The 26829-nt window shown below is 37.5% G+C and overlaps 1 protein-coding gene across 5 annotated transcripts in view; it reads left to right on the top strand.

The window, feature by feature from the left end:
- Nucleotides 1-26829, top strand: part of LOC5566648 (protein mothers against dpp) — a 104604-nt gene that overhangs the window by 31828 nt on the left and 45947 nt on the right. The window contains exon 1 of one of the 5 annotated variants that reach the window (XM_021846223.1): nucleotides 3241-3826. The exons of the other annotated variants lie outside the window; for them this stretch is intronic. The gene's annotated coding sequence lies outside the window, so the exon portion shown is untranslated. Of the gene's footprint in view, nucleotides 1-3240; nucleotides 3827-26829 lie in introns of those variants that run through there. 5 annotated transcript variants of the gene reach the window in all.

The following is a 26829-nucleotide window of genomic DNA, read 5'->3' as shown; positions in this document are numbered from 1 at the left end:
AATAAATTTCACCTTCTTTTATACATAGGTTGTTCTTTGGGGCTATATTTTTTTATATATTTTTTTGTTTCCATCTGACCAAGAGGTGGCAATCGGTAACATTGATCTACTTAAGTTACTGGCGAAAAGAGAAATCGATTACTGCAGTTACTTCGATGGATTGTGCTACTTTTCCCCGAATGTCGTTTCCCTGAACTCCAGTTCCCTGAATAACCCGTTTCCCCAATTAGCCAACTTCCCCGAAAAGTTTTTGAAATCCTTAATTGTCGTAACTTTATACATTTCAGGAGGGTGAACGAACTGGCCATCTGTTATGAACCCTTCTTTAATTAATTGGCGGTTCTTCGAGTCGTCCTCAGCATTTTTGCCAACATGTGTATAGCCGAGAATGTCAGAAAACCTCCTTCTTTTGATTGCTTATCATCCTTTCTCGTTCGCTATCCTGTCACTGAAGACTAATATAACACCTATTTGATCTGCACCACTTTTCGGGAAAACCGGTCATTTGGGGAACTGTCATTCGGAAACCGACATTCGGGAAAAGTAGCACAATCACTTCGATGATTCTGAATGCAATTTTTGATGTCTTTTTGTTTTATTATGCCGCAATAGTTTTTGGCGTCCAATCTTCTATTGGTTTAATCATAAATTTTGCCTTCTTTCAATAATGGGCTGTTCTTTATATTTATACTGTTTTAAATTTTATTATTAAGTAAATCTAAATGTTAACCAATTTTATATTTTACTGTTTTAGCAATTCTGGCAATACGTGCTGTTAGAATGATAATTACTTTAGAACCTGCCAATAATCAACATATTTTTGCGAACACATGATCTCCTTTCGAAATATGCTGGAAAAAAAAATCAATCACAAATTTTTCCTTCTTTCGATAATAGACGGCTTGTTTTTGACGTATACTTCCAAATTCAAAATTTATATTGAATCTTCCAAAAGTTTTGCCACACATATTTTCTTTTAAACATGTGTTGTTCATTTGAGTTATGTTGTAGCAAGATTTTTTTGCATTAGGACTTTAAGCATTTTGAACGAAACAAAAATCTGCTTTATTTTTGCATTATGCAACAATAAAAGATCTTTGGATTAGAGTTTTTATTTTTTGCAAATAAATTGTCCCTTGTTTATCAAGTAATTTTCATCAAGTCTTACGTCCATACTGGGACAGAGCTTGATCTGAAACGAAATATTCTATGTGCGTTCTTTTTATTAATAACTGCGAACTTTCTTTGCCAATTTACTGTTTTCAAGTATGTATATCGCATTAAGCTCAAAGATACTCTATGTTCTGGGATGTAGAGAAAATTATTATTTCGAACAGATCTTCCAGATCCGTCACGAGTTTTATTCAGTTATGCTCTCTAATGTCACAACAATTTTTGACATTCATAGCTTGGAAAACCTCTAAACGAACACTACGCTTATTGAGAACCTACCAAAAATTGTTGGTGGTGTTGATCTCGGTAAAAACTTCAAAAATGCCGATATTCATTCTAAGTCAATCATTATGCCAAACGGCCATTATGCCAAATGACCATTATGCCAAACGGCCATTATGCCAAACGACCATTATGCCAAACGACTTTATGCCAAATGACTTTATGCCAAACGACCTTATGCCAAACGACTTTATGGCAAACGGGGTACAATCAAATTACTATGGAAAGTAAGACGCTGAGATCGATCATTAGGGTTCTCTTGCTAGGTTCGAGAAATTGTTGAACAGACAAGAAAAGTGACTTTTTTCTTTAAGGATATATGAACGTATTGACCAATAAATACTTTTACAATAAAAAATAAAATTAACTAGAACTACTACTAAACAGCCTAATTTTGTTAAGTGAAGTCTTCAATGACATTTAAGCCTCAAATCTTGTAATGATATGTTGAGAACAGTATGTTTGCTCAACTGCTTTCAAGCCCGAAAATAGGTATCACGCCGATATACGGTTATGCTTCCTACATAATTTATTGAAACTCCATAACTTTCCATCAAGTCGATACCGAAGAAAGATTGCTCTGCTGCTAACTCGCAGAACCTAAAAAGCAATTCAAACCATCATTAATTCATGATATCTGCCCATGTTGGTAAGAAGCGCAATCGCCAGTAAAATCACAGTCCGTAAATATTTCGTCACCATTGAAATGTAATCACGAGATTCGCTCGCACCACTATCATCCCATATGTCGTCTTCATCGTTCCTCCCACAAGATTAAGCTGTTCGTAGAGGTACATATCTACTTGAACACCGATCTCCCGCGGCAATGGTACTTTCCTCCGCCCCTTTCCGTGCACTCAAGTCATAACCAGTGCATTTCATCGGGCATTTGTCCCATTCAGTCTCATCGCCTCGAGAACCGATGCATCAAACACCATAATGTAACATTTGAAAGGAGCTTAATTGAAAAATGTAAACAAATTCGACTTTTCATTTTATTGGACATAAAAGGTATTCACAGTAAAATTACTCAGAATCAGATTGATCATTTTGTAAAAAAAATTGTATTTTCTCGTTTTTTGCCTATATTTTGCTGTTATATTAAACTTTTGTTTTACATTACCTTTTAATATTGTGAAAAAAACTATGCACATCACCTTAATAATCGATAAAATTAACATATTGCAGAAGGGCCTAACTCGAACCATGTTTAATAAAAGGGCCAAACTTAAACCTTGTTTAATTAAACGTCCAAACTGGAATCCTGTTCAATAAAAAAAGCCTGGATGGAGGGGCCTAGCTCGTTTGGAGACTCGTTAAATGGCCAAACTGCTGATGATGGTCGGATTTAACCGTTTTCACGTGCTTTTATATTATGTGAGGTTTGGTGTTATGGGCCACCTAATAGACTGCCATGAGAATTAAACGCGAGCATAAAACTTTGTGATTGCGTAGGAAATAAGACTAACGAATATGGTACAGAATGTTTCTGTTTAGCAGATAGGCTCTTTTCAAATGTTAAACTATAAATGTGCCAAAGGCAGTGTACGGGTGGACTTTGAACTTCTCCTTTCCGATCCCTATCCTTACCGGTTGCATTACTTCGAAGCTGCACACCGCACTTGCCCAACCATAGTTCTGTGATGGTGCAAATGTCAGCAATATTGGCGCTATAGAGAACAGAGGACGAGATCGTCTTGCTTGGTGACGCTCCGGATTCGAATCATGCTCGTTACCGGTCGCGCATCTAATTTAATCCAAATCAACAGATTGTCGAACTAGGATCATTGAGTTACGTTCAACGATTCGCGACGGTCCGGTTGAAAATTGGTTACTGAAGGACTCGGGGCAGACATTCGTCGTCGTAATTAGTTCCTTGGATGGTATTTTGGTATTGTTTCAAGAAGAGGTACGGAAAAGGTTGAACTTCGAATATCCATTAGCACTGGAATAAACCCCATTAATCAGCTGAGCCAAGAACCTATCAGTTATGTAACAGACTATCGACGAAGTGTTTCCGGTCTAGGGTATCAATTGAAGCAGTGAAATACAAAATTGGTCTGTGTTTTGCAACGGTGATAACAGGTTGATTTCGTTCACGTAGAACAGCGATAATGTGAATGACACAGCATTTATAGCGGGGGAAGACCTAATTAGCGTTCCGTGAGTTTGTATTGTTCCTAGAAGATAGCAGTGAGTGTGTCTAGCCTGAAGTAACGAAGAAGCATCACACGAAGGCAACTACTGGAAATTCCCCACTAAGAAAACTATAGATTCAGATTGGTTCGATCCTGCTTTTTCGAAGTGATAACATCGGATTCCATTTGTGTAGATCGATCATGGATCCAAATAGGCATCTTCTGTATCTCTCGTAAGTACCTCTGCGTGTGCGGTAGTCCACAGTTTGTGGAATCCTACATGTTTCACCTCAGATGATTCTAATCGTTGCTTTGTCGTGTGCGAAACCTAGCGCAGAATGTTGTGGTGTGCATTTAATTGTACCACCTATTTTTAAAATGTTCGTCTTCGCGCGGCAACCGTCAGATGTGTAGTCTGCGACAAAGCTAGCACAAGACATCAGTCAGCAGTCAGAGCGTGAGTGAGTGACTATTCGGGGCTGTCATGGGTGTACGTACAGTTTCGAATCGGTACGGTCGGTAGCGTTTGTCGGCGACTTTTTCTGACGCTTTTTTTCCGCGACAGACACCTCAGCGTCCTCTGGGATAAGTTGAGAACAAAAATTCGATCGACTCAGCAGGACGCGCACTACGCGTCCATTAGTCTGCCCCATGTCATCTGGGGAAGTAGCCAACTAGGGGAGTCTGACCAGTAGTCGACACTCGAAATTTGTGGTATACGTCCCAACGTCGTATCGGTAAACGCACAGCTGAGGATCGGGGGTTCGATTCCCGCCGATCTTTTCGTGCCAGCACAAAAATTCGTGGAAATTTTCTCGATTGAGTATATTCATAGCTGGTATACGATATAAACATGCAAAAATGGGATTTTTACAAAGAAAGCTCTCAGTTAATAAATGTGAAAGTGCTCATAAGAACACAAAGCTGAGACGCAGGCTCTGTCCCAGTTGGGGCGTAACGCCAGAAAAAGGAAGAAGAAAATAAATCCCTACAGGATATAGTTTTCCTATTTTATAAGTGTTCGATGAGCTTTTTCAAAGTTATTTATTAATAGCCTTCATGGAATATTTTGCAGCCTTCGTATATCGTGTAGGTGGCATGATGGCAACTTGATAAAGTGTGGGGCAAAATAATTGGGCATCAGTTCTGGACAAACATTTGAAAAGGGCTCAAGAGGTCTTGAGCCTTTTTTTCGGAAACGTTGCTGTTGAGCCCATTTTAGCCCGCCCACGCAAACTAATACCGCTATCAAGAAGATTAGTGTTAGCTCTTCCTGATAGTGATATTGGTGAGCGCAATCGAGTTGAATTGGGCTCAACAGCGTCTTGCAAAGCCATTGTTTACCAATGTCGATGTGCCCTTTTGAAATGTTTGTCCAGAGTTGTTCAAAGTTTATATGGGATTTGTTTTGGGGAAACATATGTTTTCGAACAAAAATCATCAGTGGACATCGATCAACCTGTATAGAGAACTCTCGCGTTGAGTATCATACAGGCGTATCTGCAGTGATCGATTTGCTCTTCGTCGATTTTCTCTTTGCATTATTACACGAAATTAAATTGATTTTCGAAACATATTACGGTGCAGTACGATGAAGAATAATGAGAACTTTCTACTGAGCCAAATAGCAATCGAAAACAGTTGCCCGCCCAAGTAATTAGCTAAAGATAAAATCTATGAAGAGAAATCGATCACTGCAGTTACGCCCTTATGATACCGAACGCGAGAACTGATTACAAATCTTAGTAGCATGTGTACTAGAAAAAATATTGCCGAAGGCCGCGTGGAGCAACTCTTGAGAAAATCTTAAAAGAATTTGGGAGCAAATTCTAGAGACTTTGGAGAAATTCTTGGAGGAACCATGGAAAAAATTTCTGGAGTAATTCTTAAACAGATCCCTGAAATATCCTGAGTAATCGTAGAGCAATATTATTTTTGTGTGGATCCTAATCAAAAATATTTTATAAGTCTTCTAAAAGTTTTATGGAATTCCGCGTACTATCTCAATGTTTTATAGGTGATTTACAAAATTCAGATGACCCGCTAACGCCCAGCGTCCTATTTTGAGGGCAGATACGCCGAACACCCAGCGTCCTCAATTGAGGACATTGATTTGCGTAAATAACTTGAAAACGCCCCGAATTCCATTTCCCAGAATTCCATTTCCCAGAATTCCATTACCCCGAATGCGATCACCCCGAATTTCATGTCCCCGAACGAATCATTACCCCGAATTAGAATATCACGAGGCAATGCCATTCAAGGTACATTCGGGGACATGGAATTCGGGGTGATGGCATTCGGGTTAATGTTACATACGGTTTAATGATATTCGGGGTGATGGCAATCAGGATAATGGGGTAGAATCGGGCTCCAGCATGATCAAATGTATCTTACACCTGCACATCCAATCCCCTGAAAAGTTGAAATTCCAACTTTGACAATACATATCTTTGTTATTTTCGAAGCGATTTCGATTTTTTTTTTCTGCAACGGAACCGAGTATCATTTAAGATCAAACGTCTATTTTAATTGTTTCGACATAAATGCGTCTAACCAATAGACAGCCTAGTCTAGCAATAGACAATTTCTAGCATATTAGAAAATACATTCAACATTAAAACAAAATTGAAAGCGATGGCATATATTGTTTTCGACGTGAAATTTCTTGTTTCTGCAGTGAAACTATATTAGTAGAAATAAAGTTTTTTAATTATACTCAAAATTTATTTCACTAAATACAAGTAATAAAAACTATATTTTAAACTGTTTGCCTATAAAACAAAATTCAAAGCGAAGACACGCAGTTTCTTTGACATTAATTTGATTTCAGTAGTCCAATGAACCATTTTGAGTAGAAATAGAAATTATTGATTACACTCGAAATTTGTTTAACTCAAAAACCTGCCAAGCATTTAATGTTTTCAAACTGTGTGCATGCAAATCAAAATTCATGGCGATGATCAGGGATGAGGTGTGATTCAAATCTCTCTTGGTGCTACACGTGCTGCTGCGACACAGCACCTTAAATTCGAAAGGGACACCTGCACTGCTGACTCGCAATGTGCGATGTGCTGCGTGTTATCGAGTTGTCTCATTTTCACTCTGCATTTCGTACTCTGTAAAAACTCTTAAACACGATGAACATAATCTATTACCACCTTACATTAACACCCACAACTATAAGTTTTCGCAGAGCACTTATTAGGCTTGTCCGCTTTCAAAGCATACCTTGCTGAAATTATCTTAGAGTGAATTTTTGTGCTGGCACGAAAGAGATTGAATGAGTAGAGATTGTGGTTTGTCTCGTACGAAAACAAATTGTCTTCTGCACCCTGCTTTGAGTTATTCGCACAGAATGGGAGACGCAGAATTTGGAGTGGCATACATATTTTTTGCACAGCCTTGAGTTTAGACATTCCCTGGCGATGATATCTAGCTTTTTCGGTATGAGTTTACTCTTACAAGTCCAGTGAACATATTTGAGCAAACAAAGAAATTTTGGAATACACTTATTTTTTTTATAAAACTTTCAATCTCTCGGCCTGTAAATCAATATATAAAGCAATGCCATTTTTTTTACATTCAGTGAGCATGTTTGGGAAGAAATATTTACTAAATTTTGAAATCACTCACACACAAATTACATTCAAAATTTCTTTTGTCTAAACACTAGAGAAAAGCCAAGTTTTTGAACTTGTTAGCCTATAGATCAAAATTCAAAGCGATGACATACATTTTTTCGCATTATTTCGCTTAGTTTCGAAGTTTAGGAAATATGTTTGGGTAAAAATTAATATTTCAGATTACACTCAAAATTTGTTTTGCTGAAAAGTCTAGAAAACTTATTGTTTTAATTTATTTGTTAGTAAATCTAAGCTTCTTCTTCTTCTTTCTTCTTTTTGGCGTTACGTCCCCACTGGGACAGAGCCTGCTTCTCAGCTTAGTGTTCTTATGCGCACTTCCAATGACCATTTTTGCATGTGTATGTCGTGTGACAGGTACGAAGATACTCTATGCCCTGGGAAGTCGAGAAAATTTTCAACCCGAAAAGATCCTCGACCGGTGGGATTCGAACCCACGACCCTCAGCTTGGTCATGCTGAATAGCTGCGCGTTAACCGTTACGGCTATCTGGGCCCCATTTAAACTTGAAGATGGCATTTATCTTTTTCGACATATTTTATGTATAAGTCTAGAGAATATATTTGAGCAGAAATTGAAATTTTGGAAACATTCCGAATTTATTTTATCTAAAAATCTATTAATAATCTTATTTGTTTCAGACTACTTGCCTGTAAATCAAAATTTATTGCGATCAATTTTTTAAATCAAAACATTGAATGTAGAACGCTAGTCAACACGTCAGACAAAAATAAAACTTTTTGTTTACACCTAATTTTTTTTTACTGATGAAGCTACGAAAAAGTCAAGGTGTTTGCCTGTTATCCTGTAAATCAAAATGCAAAGATATGACATGTTGTTCTTTTAACACTAGAAATTTATTTTACAAAAAAAAAAAAACTAGGAAATATTATTATTCAAACAATTTTTCTTTCACTTATGTAAAGCCATGTTTTTTGACTTAAATTTAATTGCATGAGAACAAAGAATATGTTTGGACACAGATAAACAAATTCACAAGTAGTCAAATTTAGTCCTAGTAAAAAAAAAAATTGAGGGTGATAAAAGCAATATATTTCTACCCATAAATATTCACTGGACTTCTTTGAGCTGATTGATGTTAAAAAAAGTTACATGGCTTCACGGTCAATCATACAAATGCTTGCTTAGAGAAGTTCTAAAAAATCCAAAATCATGTAAAAGAATACCTTAGGAGAAGTTTTTGCAGAAAATGTTAGAAACATTTCGGAAAAAATCCTAAACAAACAATTTTAGATTTTTTTAGCGATGTTACCGGAAAAAGTTTTTTTTTCCTCGAGAAAGAACTGCAGGAAATATCAAATTATTCCTGGAAGAAATAATTTAGAAAACTCTGTGGTACTCCTAAATTAACTCCATAATATTGTTCTAGAGAACTGTCACGTGGAATATTTGAAGTATTTTCTTAAAAATACTGGATAACTCTAATCTAATCTAATCTAACCTAAGTGCTTGCACAGCCAATATTGAAAAGCATCCTGGAAATATCTAAAAGTATTCAGGTATTTTCATGTCAGTTTGAAAATTTGCAGAATATCAGTGATATGATACAAACATTGAAATGTTCAGATTTTGGGGTTGAAGAAAATTGAAAAAAAAAATCATGACGATTAGGTTATTCACGAAGAAGGAAGAAACGGGGACAACCGTAACAACCGTTTCAATTCAGGATTATAGTTGGGAGTGGAGTTGCTAAGAACGTTAATGAACACTCCACTGTTTTTCTCCTGGGGTGGGACATAGACATTTCTTCCTCATGGCCTGGCTCTAGAGCCTATGTTTAAGCGCCTTTGCTCGCTTTTTGAAACGAGATGAAACATTATTTTGCCGCTTTTCTGGTATACAAGAACCAAAACAGTTTCTCATAAATTTAAACATATTTGTGCAGAATAATAAACATTATATCAAAAAATTATAGTATACTAGTGGTCCCGGTAAACTTTGTTTTGCCATCAAGTAGGCTGTTGAAAAACGATTTGAAACACCCCATACAAAATGACAGTTCCGTTTATTCTTGTTTTTTCGACTTTTCTGGTGAATATCCTTGGATTTTGATACACACAAACACGTCGGAACCCTTGTCGAAGCGGAGAAAAAATCATCCAAATCCGTAGACCCGTTCGTAAGTTATTTCGTGACATACAAACACCATTACATTTTCATTTATATAGATAAGGTTGACACAAAAATAAATCTATATAAATAAAAATGGAATGGTGTTTGTATGTCACGAAATGGCTTACGAACGAGTCAACGGATTTGAATGATTCTTTCTCCGTTTTGTTCGTTAAGGGTTCCGACGTGTTTGTGTGTTCCAAGATATTCACCGGGAATGTTGGATAAACGAGCGCGAACGAAACTGTCATTTTGTATGGGACGATCAATAGCGTTTTTCAACAGCCTACTTGATGGCAAGACGAAGTTTGCCGGGGCCACTAGTTAGGAATAAAAATAATATGAATACTTGATATAGCTCACAAAATATGAGACCATGTGTACATATTCATCAAAATTAAATATTGAGTATTGAAAACGATCTCACTAGAATTCAGTAGTGTACAAACGTTTGATGGTTTAGTTCTCCTGGATCGTGGATTCCGCTGTTTCCAATGATTACATGTTGCGCTTGAGGCAATTTACGGTAGCCTTTTGATGGTCAGCAAGACAGCATTGATGCATTGTTTCGTCTGCTATGTATGCCTCCGGACATTATACTTCTTGTTCGTCTATTCACAATCCAAAGTCACTTCCTCCAATTGAACTCGGACTCACACATTGACAGAAGTTTACCGTTTTTGGAAACAGCAGTAACACTGCGCTTGAAAAATCTTCACAATAACAACAATTTACACTTCTGCTTGATACATACACTTCAATATTCAACTTTAAACGTAATAAATGCATGAAATAATCAGAGCAAGTAATGGCGCTTAAGCCTAGGCTCTAGAGCCAGGGCATACGGGATAAATACCTGTGTCCCATCCCAGAAAATAAAACAACAATGAAGTGCGCATTAACTTTCCTGGCAACGCCACTTCCAAGGGATTTGACTTTCTCCCTAAATGACACGGTTGGTATGGTTGTCCCCGTTTCTTCCTGCAAAATATTTCAAAATTTTCCGTCTATTATGTTATTTATTCGTGAATAATCCGATCGCCGTTAATTTTTGAAGTACCTTTAAACCCAAAGTCTGCACAGTGGTCCTGGCGATTTTAATATTTGTATCAAATCATTGATATGCTGCAAATATTAATGCTGACAAGAAAGTACTGGAAGAAATTTCTGTATTTCCAGGATGCTTTTCAATATTGGCTGTGCAAGCGCTTAGAATTGAATAGAATAGAATAAATGCATGAAATAATCAAATCACTAAATATTATAAAACTGTGAGTTCTAGAATTTAACGGACGAAAACAGAAAAATACAGGATAACTCTGTTGAGAAACTCGCGGAGAAATCTTTCAAAAGAATTCTGGACAAACATTTCAAAAGGGCACATCGACATTGATAAACATTGGCTTTGCAAGACGTTGTTGAGCCCAATTCAACTCGATCACGCTCACCAATACCACTATCAGGAAGAGCTAGCATCAATCGTTCTGATAGTGGTGTTAGTTTGCGTGGGTGGGCTAAAAAGGGCTCAACAGGAAAGTTTCTGAAAAAAGGCTCAATAACAAATTTCTCCGATTATTCCTCCAGGGACTGCTAAAGTCCAACAATAAGAATATTAGGAATATATGAAAATTTTAACTAAATGTCCAAACATCCAAGAATCGCTTCAAAAAAAAAAAATAATTTTGAGACAGTTCCCCCTTACTCTACTTTTGTGATGCCTGCAAAGCCTTTGTTGAAGTTGCCTCTGTTAAAAATCCGTTATTGTTCTTTCGGATTGAAAATTTGATTTCTTCTGGTGCGGATGCATGCAATAAGGCATACGAGGACAAAATTACAACTTTAGATTTGAAAATTCTCAATTAATTTTTGAAGAACTGCTCTTGGAAAGCTAAGCTTAGAAACAGGTTCTGTCTCAGTGCTGTCTTGAACAAACATAAGAAGATAAAGAATTTACCAAGGATTTCCTCTAAAACTCGCTTTCAAACATGCTTGCATCAATCGCAACTTAAATAAATTCATTATCTCCTTCAACAATGCTTCCAAAAATTTCAACCATTCGTCTGAAGCTGTGCTATTTCTCGATGAAGTTTCGTTCAGGAATTCCGAATGCAGCAAAATTTTTTGTTTCTTGGTCGCGATATGAAAGTTGGCTATGTATCTGCAGATGCTTAGCTGTTCCAACAGTATTTCAAAGGTATTGGTCTTATTTTAGCAGACTTGTATATATTGTTAGATTCAAAATTTTAACCAAATCAAATTTGCACAGTTACCCTAAAAATATTACATATGGATCTTTTGACTTTTGTTTGGCAATCTTATGCTACATATGCAACAAATAATTATTGAGGCTTCTAATACCTTTCGTGTTCTGATTTAGTAGTAGGGGGAGATCCCCAGTGCCGGACAGCACCCAATACCGGACAAAGTCGAAACATTGAGAAATCATGGTTCAATCAAGATGGTGTATTAGGAGAAAATAAAGCTATTATGAAGACTAATGTTTGCGTAGAATGACACATCCTTGAAATATGCATGCCTTTTCAAAAAAGTAGAAGAGTTTGAAAATCTTTAAAAAATTGACGTATCTCCTTAATGTTGTGCCTATTTAGTAATTATTTTGAATATGAAAAAATACTTTGGCTCACGCAAGCATGATCGAACATAATCCTAATTTGAGAGTATGAATGTTTTTTGTACCATAATTGAACTAAATATGGACAATTTACAATTTTTGTAAAGCACCTCCTGTCTCTCAATTTCGGACAGCTTGATTTGTTATATGATATCTTTGTAATTATTGCGTCAGTGTCTCAAAATACTTTCATTTTTCATGGGTTCCGTCGATCATGGTATCAAACATGCAATAAAATTAAGAAGAATGAACATTCAGAACAACATCGTAAAATGTGCTATTTTTCATCATATATGAAAGAGGTTTTTTGATAGGCATCTTGCAAACTAAGAAAAACTCAAATTATTCTTGTAAATGTTGCAAATGCATTTAATTGGTAATTATAAACTATTCCTATAGTGTACACATTCAATAATGTTCAAATTTACAGAATTCGAGGCATTTCCAGATCGTGTCCGGTATTGGGTGCCACCTTTCAAGATCGATCAATTTGGTACTAAAATACATCATCAAAATGCATTGTCAAAATTCATATTTATATTTTCAAATTTATTTTTGTGCACTATAAAAATGATAATATTTATCATAAATGGGTAACACGAGCCCATAAAATCAATATTTTTCGAATTATGAATATAGTGGCTTAAGTGTCCGGTACTGGGGGATCTCCCCCTAGTAGTTTTCAGCGTTAGAGCAATATGTTAATGAAACCACACGAATTATCAATATGGTCAACTATTGCTCACTTCACCCTATTAGCTGGTACCACGTATCGAGAGGCAACGCAAGGAGATGCTGTGCCTTCTGGTGTTTCTGGTCTGTCTGCGGTGCTGTAGGAAGCAAAGTGCGCGCTCGCGAGGTCATTGTTTCTCGCCGTGGTTTGGCAAATTAAGCCATTAAATTGTGGCAATTTGCTCACGTGAATTGTGTGTTGCGCCGGTTTCTTCTTATGAGTTGGCCTAAACGGTAACATAATAAGGTGGATTTTCTACGTGTCGTTGTTTTTTTCGTTTATTGCTGCATTTTCTAGGATATTTGAAACGAGTCAGCTCGATGGTAGACACTTCGTGAGAGAGCGTTGTGCATACTTTGTAAGATGAAAATATTTTCACGATTATCAATTGACCCGTTTGGTGTTATTTTAGGAAGTCAAATTGTGGTTTGAAATCAGATGAGTGCGCTGTGAGAGAATTTATATGCAACAAAGTTGCACTTAATACTGAAATAAGTACCAAATCAAATTGACCAGATTTGAAATAGTTATCTTCTAGACTTTAGAGTGAAACTTTAGAATGTTTCAAAGAATGTTTCTCTGTGATCGGCTCTGTTTTAAACCTTTTTCATTTTTTTATTGTTCGTATTCAGTTTATTAATGTAATGTTTGTATTGTCTCTTTTCAGGTACGTATGCTCAATTCTGGAACCTGTTCCATTTCGCAAAGCAATGGAAAACTATATCTTCATATCTTATCACGTTTGAAACATCAAATTTTGTTGGTGTCTACACTCTTTTCTTTGAACCAATAAAAGTTTATGCAATTTGCCAACTTAGAACATATTGTGAACGCATCTTCCCCCAGTTCTCGGAAAGAGATACCAGGCCCGATCCAACAGGGTGGCGTCTTGTCTCCTGCGCAGCTCGAATCGAAAACTCCAACTCGGTCGCAAATACATCAACCAAGCGTAAATATGTGCCAATAAATCGTCTATTGCACCGGTCGGGCGACACTTCCAGCGAAGAATTACAGTTATCTGCGACGGAATCTGCGGTAAAACCTAGTTTTACAATCTGTAAACAACAATCTCCACCGCGATCACTTGATCTACACTGGGCGGTGCGTGTCGATCGCTCCCGTGACTTCACCCTTCGCCGAGCCGCGCAGTGCGCTACCAACTGGTTCCAACTTTTATCAGAAACCCCTTTCGGGCTGGCATCTCGGAATATAATTTATAGGGACAGAAGCCCGAGGAAAGCAAACATCGCCCGTCTAATCGACGGAACACGCGAAAACCCATGATTACCCGCGTTCATATCGAAATTGTATGAGTTTAACGCGCAGATATGAGATGTTTATAAGAGCATAATTATCGTTAAACATATCGCATTAGACTGATCCCGTGGTTCAGCAGCAGTTACCCGCGATGCAACTGGAACTGGATCGAAGCGATTGTAGGAGCTCGGCTGCAGTAGGCAGATACCAGCAAGATAGCAGCTGTCCGTACGGTAGATGTCCGTGTAAGGCAATGCGCGCCCAAAGTGGTGGCCGACCAGAGCAATAAAAATAATAAATAATGTGCTAGATGTGAGCAACGCGCACTCACTCCGAAGCAGTTAAAGGCCTTTTTGTAGCAGCGATGGGGGCTCGTTGTACACGTCGGTTTGTTTATGTCGGATGATTATTTTTACGTAGTTTGAATATCCGAGCTAATTATAAATTGAGATAACATAAAACCGTTTAAAATAGCATTGTAACACATTGAAGCACCGATTGAGTTCGGAATACCAAGTAGGGTACAGCAGGCGCCACTCTTTACGTGATCCCGTCTCGATCAAATAAAACCCTTATGGGCAATTTCAATTTCGGTTCGATCGCTCTGACCAATTAAGTAGGTCAGAAGCGTTGGTGCTTCTGAATCGGACCGAACTAATTAAACATAGGATTAGCATTTTTGTGACACGTCCCCAACAGATTCAGCGCTCGGTGCGCGCTCCAAGATGATGCTAAGATAATTGGATGACGATTGATTGAGTCAAATAGCAGATAGAGGGGTTTCTATGCAACGAGCGAGAGCACAAACTGGATCCACACCGCACGCCGTTGCTCGACTAAGTGCATCAATCTCGCTCGGAAAGCGTGTAGGAACATGATATGCAACGAGCTGCTGCGGGTCGGAGGCTCCCCAAGATCACTTACCTACTTACTGGTGTACCAGTTTTGCTGCGACGTATGACGTGCACTTACAGTTAAATCTGTCCAGATCAATCAAGTTCAATTGAACGGAGAGCGGATTTAATTTTGCACAGCAATGTGGGGAGCTTGCTTGTTTCTTGTTTGTGGTGTTACAAGCCATATGAGATTGTGGCGTGCTCTCAGTGCAATTTTATGTGTAAATTGTTACAAGTTCTATAATCAAATTTTAGATCATTCTAGATTTTTTGAAATTCAACGATATCTCAATCTGAATCTACTGAGTTAAGACTAATTTATTACGATCTCATTCGGTGTATGTAGCGGTCAAATACGATCAACTGATATGATACTGGTGCATCTACTACAGCTAGTCGTAGGTGTCTATCATGTACCTTCCCAGCATAGATTAATCCTTTTAATTTTCCGTTGAAAGGCTTTTCTTCATTATATCTAAACATCACGCCTATGATCCAGTGGGTCGCATGGAATGGCCTGTCAAATTCAGCATCTGATGGTCAATCAATGGATATATTAGTGCCAATTTGAAATTCAATGTGCTGTCAGCTCAAAGCGTGCAACCGGCGCACCGTTGGTTGTTGAATTAGTTGTAATGAAATGATTGACTTATGATGACGTCGCAGCCAGTCGTATGGGAGAAATATGTATGTGTATTGTGTATGATGACTATATTCTCAGCACTAATAGATATTCAAAATGTGTTTTTCCCAATGTTTTTTTTTTTAATGTAAGTCTATTTTCAGTGAAAGGTCTCTAAAGTCTCTATTCTAACTGAAGTGGTCTTTAACCTTAGTAAGGACCTTGGGTCTTTTTCGACCCATTTCAACATTCAAATCAATGTAACTTTTGATTGAAATAACCTAGCAATTTGAAATTTTCTGACAATTGTTTTGTTGTAGGAAAATAAAATTTCAAAACAAAAGTTTTGAATAATCCCTAGAGAAGCTTCCAGAAAAAAAGTTACAAATTGTGACCGAAAATTCAAACAGCTCGCAATAATCAGTGTGTTGATCGAACTCAGAAGTTCCAGTAATTGAACAAGAAGAGTCATAGGTATTCAAAATCATGAAGATTGCGCCGTCGCATGCCTAGTTTCGGTACAAAAACTCAAATATCCTACAATACGGATATCACTTGTGGTCATTCCTGAGTTATTTCTGTGGTCACAATAAGCCAGAGTGGTTATTCATCAATAATTAAACTAGAAGAGTCACAGATATTCAAAATCATGTAGAATGAGCCGTCGTATGCCTAGTTTTGGTACAAAAACTTAAATATCGCACAATACGGGTATCTCCGGTGGTCATTCCTGGGATACTTCAGTGGTAACAATGAGCCATAGTGATCATTTATCTATAATTGAACTAGAAGAGTCACAAGTATTCAAATTCATTGAGCCGTGCATGTCTATTTTTGGTGCTAAAACTTAGTGGTCCCATATTACGAGTTTCCCGGTGGCAATTCTGGTGCTCCAAAAGAACGAAAATAACCATTCATTTATCATTTTGGCAAAATACATCCAAACATGAAAAATCTTAAAGAACTGGACACAATTCATTTGATTGTGGAGCATAAATCGGGGGCATAAAGCATAAATCATCTCATTGTCCAGATTGGTCACCTTCCGGGACTCCAGGAACCGGTTCCACATGGACCATACTGTACCGATGTTTTCAGGAGATGTGCGGCGGTAATTGATTCCTTATTACAGATACATTTTATAGGTAATACAGATGTGAATTACGTTTACAAAACTGCGATGGAAACTTACTTTTCGGATATTCCGGGTTTCCGGAACCGGGTATGAACAACTAATCTCTATTCACAGTCCACGTGAATACCTATTCAACAATATGAGGATGATTCAGATTACTTGTTTAGTTATGAAACTACAGGTTGTCAAAGTAAGAGTCTCTAAAGGGACTTTTTTCAGATGTAGCAGGTTCCCGGTGATCAAATCCGGATCTCGGGGAGGGTTTCTGAAACTAGACATTTGCGAGACTATCTAAAAATTCTTCAATTAACCTACCAGTTCTCTCATATAATCTTTCAGCGATTTTTCGACGGAGGCTTACTGGAATGTCTCCAAAAAATCCTTGAGTATTTACTAAACTAACTAACTACACAAACTAAAAGAGTACTACTGCAGTTCTTCCAAACACTTCTTATGAAATTTCTCACACACTATCAATGGATTTTTCAAAAGTTGATTTTAGGTTCAGCAGCATCATTCTGATCATCCTTACACATGTTTCTATAGGTATTCCGTCCGATGTTTTCCAAGAAGTTCCTTCAGAAAATACCGCGGGATATTATCCAGGAATTCGAGTGTTCTTTTTTTCTTTCTTTCTTCTAAAATTTTCTTAAGAGTCCAGGAGTTTTGTGATGTTTAGTTACACAAGTTTCATCTGAATTTACTTTAGAGTTTTGTTTACAAGTAACTCACGGATTTTTTTTCTTATGATTTCTGAAAAAAAAATCATTGACATTACCCTGGAGACATTCTTAGATGAATGCCGAGAAAAAAATCTTTAAGGATTTTCTTGAAAAATATCTGAATACATGAAGAAATTTTGGGAGAAATCTCTGGAGTAATTCCTGAAGGTATCCTGAGAGAAACTCGTAGTCGTAATCTTAAATAAATTCTGACAAATAATTTTGTAGGAAATCCTAATAAATTCCTGGAGGCATCTCTGGAGGGAGATATTATTAAGTTAGACATCCGAGGGAAATCGGCGCAAAAATTACAGGAAAAAATCCAGGAGAACTTGAAACTTCCTTTCAAAATAAAATCTGACAGAATTTTTGATCTCTTGATTATTTCTGAAACAATCTTTGGAGGATTTGTTGATGATCTACAATGTAATTTTCCGTGATAATCCGTGGAAAATCCGTGTTGAATTCTTGACGTACCCAAAACAAAAAACATGGATAAATTTATTAGGAACATTCTTGGAGCAATTCCATGGGAAATAATCACTAAATGAAGCCTTCAGGCAATCTTAGGAGTAATATATGAAACTCTAGGAAAAATACATAAATTATTTTCTGATGAAAATCATAAAAAAATACATACAATAATACTTGTCGTCATGTCAAAAAGAATTGCCTTATCTTATATCTTATAAAAATGTCAAGTTTGATTTTATGAAGTTCCAGAAGATAACTGATTTGTATAAGCTTTCGATTTGCTTCCTTGATCCTTGGCTCTGGTTTCTCTTTTCGATCTTTTTCGTTCCTGGTTGGTCTCTTTTTTCAGACAAGAGGTCTCTAAATTTCCTGTTTTCAAGATACTCAGCCGAAGAAAGTCAGAAACCTTTTTTTAACAACAAAATCAAAATTTTCGGTTAAAAATTGATTTTCAAATATTATTAGGATGCTGTTACTGTGTATTGCGCAATTATTTATCGCGACGACGATCTTGAAAAGGAAATTTACAGAATCCCACTCAGTGCCGTCGGTGCCAAAAGTGGGGTCATGATACCAAACATTGCCCCATGGATGCCAAATGCATGATTTGCGGAGGTTCTTCACATGCTAAAGATTTCTGTCCTGTGAAGGAAGATACCCAAAAGTTTGGAAGCGCAAATTGCGGATGCAACCATGAGTCTAACTTTTGCGATTGCCCTTCGTGCAAACGAATCGTTGAGGCGGCAACGTTGAACGGCAACGTATTTCGTAGCCGGAATTCCCCATGCATAATCTCCAACAATTCTCATTTTTAACGATTGTTTGCCTAATAATCATACCCATTAGGTATATTTTAATCATGCTCATTCAAAAGCTTATTTTCTTCCGTCGGGTAACCGTTCGATTTTTTTAAAATTTTGAATGGAAACACCCAAGGAAATTTCTATGCCAATGTTGTCGCAGGTAATTTCAGTTCCTCCCATTAAAATTTTCATCCTACGGGTAACCGTTCGAATTGTTTCAAACCAAATGGGAATACTCATGCTTATGTCACCGCAGAAACTTCTATTCCGTTTCAAAGTTTTTGAAACTTTGGGTGTTTCTGTTGAAGCAAAGCTTGGTAAATATACTTTCATAACGATTTTTTCAAACTATTAGGGTAGAAGCACTAGATTTCGCCCCCCTAAACCATGTAATCGCAGGAATAATAAATTTCTGACTCTATTAATCAATATCAAATAATGTTATTGGGTTTATTCAACTATTCATCTATTATTTTAGGATGATCAAGCTGCAAAGTTATCCAAAACAAAGTTTTACTATTGAAAAAAGTATAATTTTTGGATTGATGGTGTGCTTTAATTTTCGTCCCCCCAAATTCAATCTTCGCCCCACCCATGCTCTAATCTTCGCCCCCATTAATTGAAGTACAGGTTTTCGATAGTTTAATCAAGTACTTATTATCTTCTCACTTTTCATCTTCACTGGTACTTATCCTGCCTATTTCCACTATGTCTTTTTCTTTTTGGCATTACGTCCACACTAGGACAGAGCCTGATTCTCAGCTTAATTTTCAAAGAGTACTTAGTTCATAACTAAATGGTTTCTTTACATAAGTTGCCATTTCTACAGTCGTACCGTGTGGCAGGCACGATGACACTTCATGGACAAGGAACTCAAATAAAAATTCCATTACAAAAATATCCTGAACCGATAGGTAATCGAACTCAGACACCTTCAGCATGGATTTGCTTTGTAGCCGCCTACTAACGAAGGCTATGGAAGGTCCTGATTTCCACTATGTATTGTTTTTATTTATTGCAAAGTAATTATTTATGCTCTTGTAGCATTTATGTGATATATGCAGGGTTCTGAATTTTCGTATCAATGATGCGAAATCTACGATTTTTCTCACGTAAGGAGAATGCTTTTTTCGCTTCCTCACGTGAACATCTTTTATCGCTCACACTAATTTTCCCTGGAGCTACGATGGTGGATAACCGAAAACCACTCCACTCCGGGGGATAATTTATTTTTCACTCCATCATATTTTCGCTCACCAACTGTTCCCGAGAATTATCACTATGTGGATAAACAAAAACTAGTGCCGGCGACGGGATTCGAACCTAGTACATTGCTAAAAACAACCGCGATGCGTGCACGCTAACCATGCTACCACCCCAACTTGACGAAAGGAGTGGTTGATTTGGTGCATAAAAGCAACTGCTGCTTGTGGCGATGGATACAGGAAAAGTTCTCCATGGATCGGAGAAAGAGGAAACAAACTTCTCACAGCTGCGGAAATGTGCAATTATCTATTTTCGCTTTGTTTTGTGGACGGATAAAATCGCAAGGCAGCTAATCGCTGAAAATTGCTGTGAGGGATAGATCCATTATCGTGAGAGTGAGTGAGAATTCGGAAGCCTGGATATATGTTATTATTCCCAGGAAGTCGAGAAATTTCCCAACATGAAATAATCCAATGTCAGAATATCGGAATCAACCCCGATATGTCATACATTAAAGTTCTCCAATATTTTTTAAATAATTATATCAAGTACCGTTATTTCGGGAGAAATTTATCATATTCAGCGTTTTCAATAATGTTAGCAGTGCCAAAAACTGAATGCGGAAAAAAAAGTACTGCGGTAAACCCATTAACTCATGTAGTGGTAAAAATAATATTTAATATTAAAAATCGGTGGATCATATTTCGTTTCTATTCCATTCTTGCTGAATATGGTGGGTTATTTGATTGACAATAATAAGTTCAATTTGTTCTTCGTCACAGACTATCAGTATAATGATGAGCAACAAATATCATACACTGAAATGAATTTTATTGTAGAAACTACTGAATGCATGGTAAAACTAAGAACTACACCAACAATTTTCAAGACTACATAAATCTGTTAACTTTTTTGAAGTGTAGTCAACATCAATACACAAGAAAATTTATTTATTTAACCAGAATTGCAATATTTATGACTAGAAATAAACTTGATTTGAACCACACTGTGCTGTACGGTAGGTGTCACGGATCTAAAAGCTTTGTAGTTAATGCTACTATGGAAATGGTCACATTTACTGCACAGGATTTTTACCAGATTATGGTAAACTAAACAGATTTTAGTAGTCGGTTGAAAAACGTTGATGAAGTTCTTAATCCCACCTAATTCTAGTGGTAACGTCCGCGTCTACAAAGTAAAGCCATGCTGAAGGTGTCTGAGTTCAATTCCTGGTCGGTCGAAGATCTATTCTTAACGGGAATAATATTGACTTCGTTAGGCATAAAGTGTTTTTGTGCTTACCACAGAATAAAAGAATACGAAAATGGCAGCTTATGCAAAGAAACCTCTCAGCTAATAACTGTGCAACTGCTCATATGAATACTGCTGAGAATATATAGCTAAGAACAGGCTCTGTCCCAGTGAAACGTAATACGAAGAAGAAGGAACTATTCGGTACATTTAGAAAATCCTTTAAACTTCCTGTAACCTCCTGTAAACAGTTAATAAATCAATGAGTTTGTTTTGTTTTTCGAACAATTTCGAGGAGGGGCGAAAATTAATGCACGCACCACTGAAAGAACGTTACAGGTAGTTTCGCCAGGGGCGAAGATTAGAATCGTACAAAAACGTGCTTTAGTTTTCGCCACCCTGAAAAAATAGTTTAAAACTGGTTATAATTGCTGGAATAGTTGAAAAAATCTATTCGTGTCTCTTGCTGATGCATGTCTTATCAGAACTATTCATTTTTTAAAGATGAAATAGTTATCTTAATATGTTTTCCTTGCCTTTTAAAATAGACGCTTTTCTCAATGAACGCAAAAAATAGCGTATCATTTTTTCCACATTTTTATATGTGATTATTTGGCGGTTTAGAAGATTACTTTAATTAGTAACATTTGGAAACTAAGTATATTTTATTCCAATCTTTTATATAAGTTAAAAAGTAAAACATTTTTATTTTATTACAATCTAGAACAAGCTAATGTTCTACCAGGGGGGCGAAAACTAGGGAGGGGGCGAAGATTAATACATCTACCCTATTTGCCTTTTCAATGCACTGGACAGCAAGTTATTTTGGAAATTGATTCGTAATAAATCAATTTTTGTCACTGGTGATTTTAATGCAAAACATAGCACATGGAATAAATCGCTAAGCAATTCCAAAGGCAGAATTTTATTTGATGAGTTATCTTTAGGACATTTCTCAATGCATCTTAATTTAGTTTTACCAAATTAGGAACACCTAGATATAAGAAATGAATGTAATGTTTTAAATGATACTTATGAAGGAATTAGACAAAAATATACAGTACGAATTGTGTTACTGGTGAGGTTGCACTGATAAGTGCTTGTGGCAAAAGCTTCTGGGGCAACCTGTTCTGGAATGGCCACTCCGAGATCAGCACATCCTTTCTATCGACGAAACAGGTCAATTAACGTTAGTCTGTTCACTTCTGTTGAGTTGAACCATACTCAAATGACTACAAAAGCACTGGGAAATTGAACTGTTTCTCTACTCTATCTAATCTGTCATACTTTCTCCCTGGAAGTGACCGATCAATTGACTTGTAATGGAATAATTGACCATTTGTTCCACTGTCAACTGCGCGGTATAGAAAATCCAGACAATTGCCGCTTGGTTAGATATCCTCACGTAGCTAGGTACGTAGGTAATCGTTTACAGGGAATCGGAGGTATTGCGCGTGCAAAACGTGTTATTATGCTCGCTCATGGGAAATGTAGGAGCTGTTTCCCCCCTGCGGATGCAGCACAGAAGTTAGACTAGGGAAACACATCTTCAGACCCTACCTGATGATATCGCAATCTGAAGCGGGATCCTCCTTATACGGATCTCCGTGCGCCACTGTCCGTTGGCCTTTTTCGCTAAACAACCGTAACGGCAAAGGCAAACGATGACAACGCGGATGGACTGGACCTGTTGGCTCGATCCGGGTTCGACTTTTTTTTTTTCGCTTTTTCGCTATCTATAGTAACTGCAGCACGCTCTTTTCGGTGAAGGTGATCAAAGTATGTTGGCGCCATGGAGCGGGTTTTACAGCACCACTCACTACTACTGCTGGCTAGCACACGAGCATCATGTGCATAATGTCGTTATTACGATGTGCCAGGCCAGGCCTGGCGATCGTTGGGCAACGATTAGGATTGAGTCATATATTCGGGTCACATCCTTCTGGGCACATGGATGAACCTGGTGATTTATCATAGAATGTAGGAAGTGCTGCGAAGCTAGGGATAATCGATCATCTGGATTGCTGGATGGTGGGAAAGAGAGATGGGACAAGTGATTGCAGAAGTAGTTTACGGCGAAACTAAAAGGCGTAAAGTACAAATAACTCGTATGCAAGGGTTTGTCACTTTCTCCTACGTAAAATTTGCTGTGGCAATAGAAGATTGCAACGATTTTTGTCTAAAATTATCAATAATTTCATTTGACATTTGACCCAATGTTTCAAGATTGGATATTCTATGTAACTCATTAGTAATATACCTGGGAGAGAACTTCAGAATCATTTTCAAAATTTTATTATGAATCCTCTACAGAACTTCTTTCTGTTATTACAACAGCTAGTCCTGAAAATTAGTGGCAGGCCTGAAAATTAGTTTGTAAATCAAAAGCTTGTCCTTAAGACAAATTTACGATTTTCGATTAATAATTGGATACAAACATTTTATAAATTTGTTACATTTGGCTTGAATGCATTTAAAGTGGTTTTTGAAAGCTAAATTTTTGTCTAGCATGAGCCCTAGACACTTAACTCCATCATAATCATTTTCAAAATTTTATTTTGAATTCTCTGCAGAGCTTTCTTCCTGGTATTACAACAGCTAGTCCATATTGGTACAGCATACAACATGGCTGGCCTGAAAATTTGTTTGAATAACAAAAGCTTGTTCTTAAGACAAAGTTTTGATTTTCTATCAATAAGGGGATAGAGACATTTTACATATTTGTTAAATTTGGCTTGAATGCCCTCAATGTGATTTTTGAAAGTTTAATTCTTATCTAGCATGAGTCCTAGATACTTAACTTCATTCAATTTATTGGAACCCCTCTCATCGTAACAATATGTCTACTTGAAGGTTTCAAATTAAGAGCTTTTGGTTTATGTGTAAATAAGAGATTTGGAAGCATTAGGAGATTCCTTTTTTGCAAGTATGATAAAAATATCCAAACTTTTTTGCAAGCTACTACAGATGACACGCAGGCTTCGTCCTTTGGCGGAGAGGCCTGTGTCATCTACAAACAAAGATTTTTGACATACTTGAGTCAGGTAAGTCAGATGTGAAAATATAGTATAATATTGGCTCCAAAATGCGGCCTTGAGGAATAGTAGCTCTCACAGGAAGTTTTTCAGACTTGGAGTTCTGATAATTAACCTGAAGTGTACGATTTGACAGATTATTCTAACTATGTATGTTGGAAATCCAAAGTTTTTTTTTTAATTTTACTATCAAGCCTTTAGGTCAAACACTGTTGAATGCTTTTTTATGTCTAGAAGAGCATGACCAGAGGAATAGCCTTCAAATTTGTTGGAACGAATCAAATTTATTACACGTAAAAGTTGATGAGTGGTCGAATGTCCATGGCGGAATCCGAACTGTCCATTAGCAAAAATTGAATTTTCGTTGATGTGGACCATCATTATGTTCAAAATGACCTTTTCAAAAAGTTTACTAATAGAGGAAAGCCAACTGATTGGACGATAGCTAGAAGCTTCTGTAGGATTTTTGTCTGGTTTTGAAATTGGTACAACCTACTAAGCTGCTTTCTGGAAGTTTCTTGATGAGGATGTATAAAATTCCTTCATTGCGAGGGCTCTCATATACACTACCCGCCATAAGTATGGAATCGCATCATCTAGTATTGCAACACCTCAATTGAATATTGCAGCACCCCAAAAAGTTTAGCATCACCCGTAAGCTATTACACTAATGATGCAATATCTTGGAAACCTTACTTTCTAGAAAGCTGCGGTCTTCAGCAAAGTTGTTCAGAAGCCTTACGGCGTTCATCAGCTGACATTTTTAATGCGCCATTTTGCCGCTACGTGGCGCTAGTGTGCATGTAATTTGGTCCTATTTTAGACGGCTCTAGCTCATGAACCTGATTACTTAGAATGTTCGTGTCTTCAGCAAAGTTGTTCAGAAGCTGAAAAACAATCTGAGACAGCACTGATTGGTTAGCAATTTTGCCGCTACGTAGCGCTAGTGTGCATGTAAATTGGTTATATTTTAGACGGCTCTAGCTCATGAACCTGACCACTTAGAATGTTCGTGTCTTCAGCAAAGTTGTTCAGAAGCTTAAAAGCAATGTGAAACAGCACTGATTGGTTAGCAATTTAGCCGCTACGTGGCGCTAGTGTGCATGTAAATTGGTCATATTTTAGACGGCTCTAGCTCATGAACCTGGCCACTTAGAATGTTCGTGTCTTCAGCAAAGTTGTTCAGAAGCTTAAAAGCAATGTGAAACAGCACTGATTGGTTAGCAATTTTGCCGCTACGTGGCGCTAGTGTGCATGTGAATTGGTCATATATTAGACGGCTCTAGCTCATGAACCTGACCACTTAGAATGTTCGTGTCTTCAGCAAAGTTGTTCAGAAGCTTAAAAGCAATCTGAGGTAGCACTGATTGGTTAGCAATTTTGCCGCTACGTGGCGCTAGTGTGCATGTAAATTGGCCATATTTTAGACGGCTCTGGCTCATGAACCTGACAACTTAGAATGTTCGTGTCTTCAGCAAAGTTGTTCAGAAGCTTAAAAGCAATGTGAAACAGCACTGATTGGTTAGCAATTTTGCCGCTACGTGGCGCTAGTATGCATGTAAATTGGTCATATTTTAGACGGCTCTAGCTCATGAACCTGGCCACTTAGAATGTTCGTGTCTTCAGCAAAGTTGTTCAGAAGCTTAAAAGCAATGTGAAACAGCACTGATTGGTTAGCAATTTTGCCGCTACGTGGCGCTAGTGTGCATGTGAATTGGTCATATATTAAACGGCTCTAGCTCATGAACCTGACCACTTAGAATGTTCGTGTCTTCAGCAAAGTTGTTCAGAAGCTTAAAAGCAATCTGAGGTAGCACTGATTGGTTAGCAATTTTGCCGCTACGTAGCGCTAGTGTGCATGTAAATTGGCCATATTTTAGACGGCTCTGGCTCATGAACCTGACCACTTAGAATGTTCGTGTCTTCAGCAAAGTTGTTCAGAAGCTTAAAAGCAATGTGAAACAGCACTGATTGGTTAGCAATTTTGCCGCTACGTGGCGCTAGTATGCATGTAAATTGGTCATATTTTAGACGGCTCTAGCTCATGAACCTGGCCACTTAGAATGTTCGTGTCTTCAGCAAAGTTGTTCAGAAGCTGAAAAACAATCTGAGACAGCACTGATTGGTTAGCAATTTTGCCGCTACGTGGCGCTAGTGTGCATGTAAATTGGCCATATTTTAGACGGCTCTGGCTCATGAACCTGACCACTTAGAATGTTCGTGTCTTCAGCAAAGTTGTTCAGAAGCTTAAAAGCAATGTGAAACAGCACTGATTGGTTAGCAATTTAGCCGCTACGTGGCGCTAGTGTGCATGTAAATTGGTCATATTTTAGACGGCTCTAGCTCATGAACCTGGCCACTTAGAATGTTCGTGTCTTCAGCAAAGTTGTTCAGAAGCTTAAAAGCAATCTGAGACAGCACTGATTGGTTAGCAATTTTGCCGCTACGTAGCGCTAGTGTGCATGTAAATTGGTTATATTTTAGACGGCTCTAGCTCATGAACCTGACCACTTAGAATGTTCGTGTCTTCAGCAGAATATTATCATTAGAGTAATCGGACTCCTCGTATATCCCACAGGAATTCCACTCGAGATATCATTCATAATCCTCCAGATATTTCTCCAACGTGTTTCTCCAATTATTCCTGAAATTATTATATAAATCGTTCCTGGCTGTGCCTCGAATTTCTCCAG

The sequence above is a fragment of the Aedes aegypti genome, chromosome 2 (assembly GCF_002204515.2).
Source record: "Aedes aegypti strain LVP_AGWG chromosome 2, AaegL5.0 Primary Assembly, whole genome shotgun sequence".
Classification (NCBI taxonomy): domain Eukaryota; kingdom Metazoa; phylum Arthropoda; class Insecta; order Diptera; family Culicidae; genus Aedes; species Aedes aegypti.
This window is presented reverse-complemented; position numbering and strand designations above follow the sequence as displayed.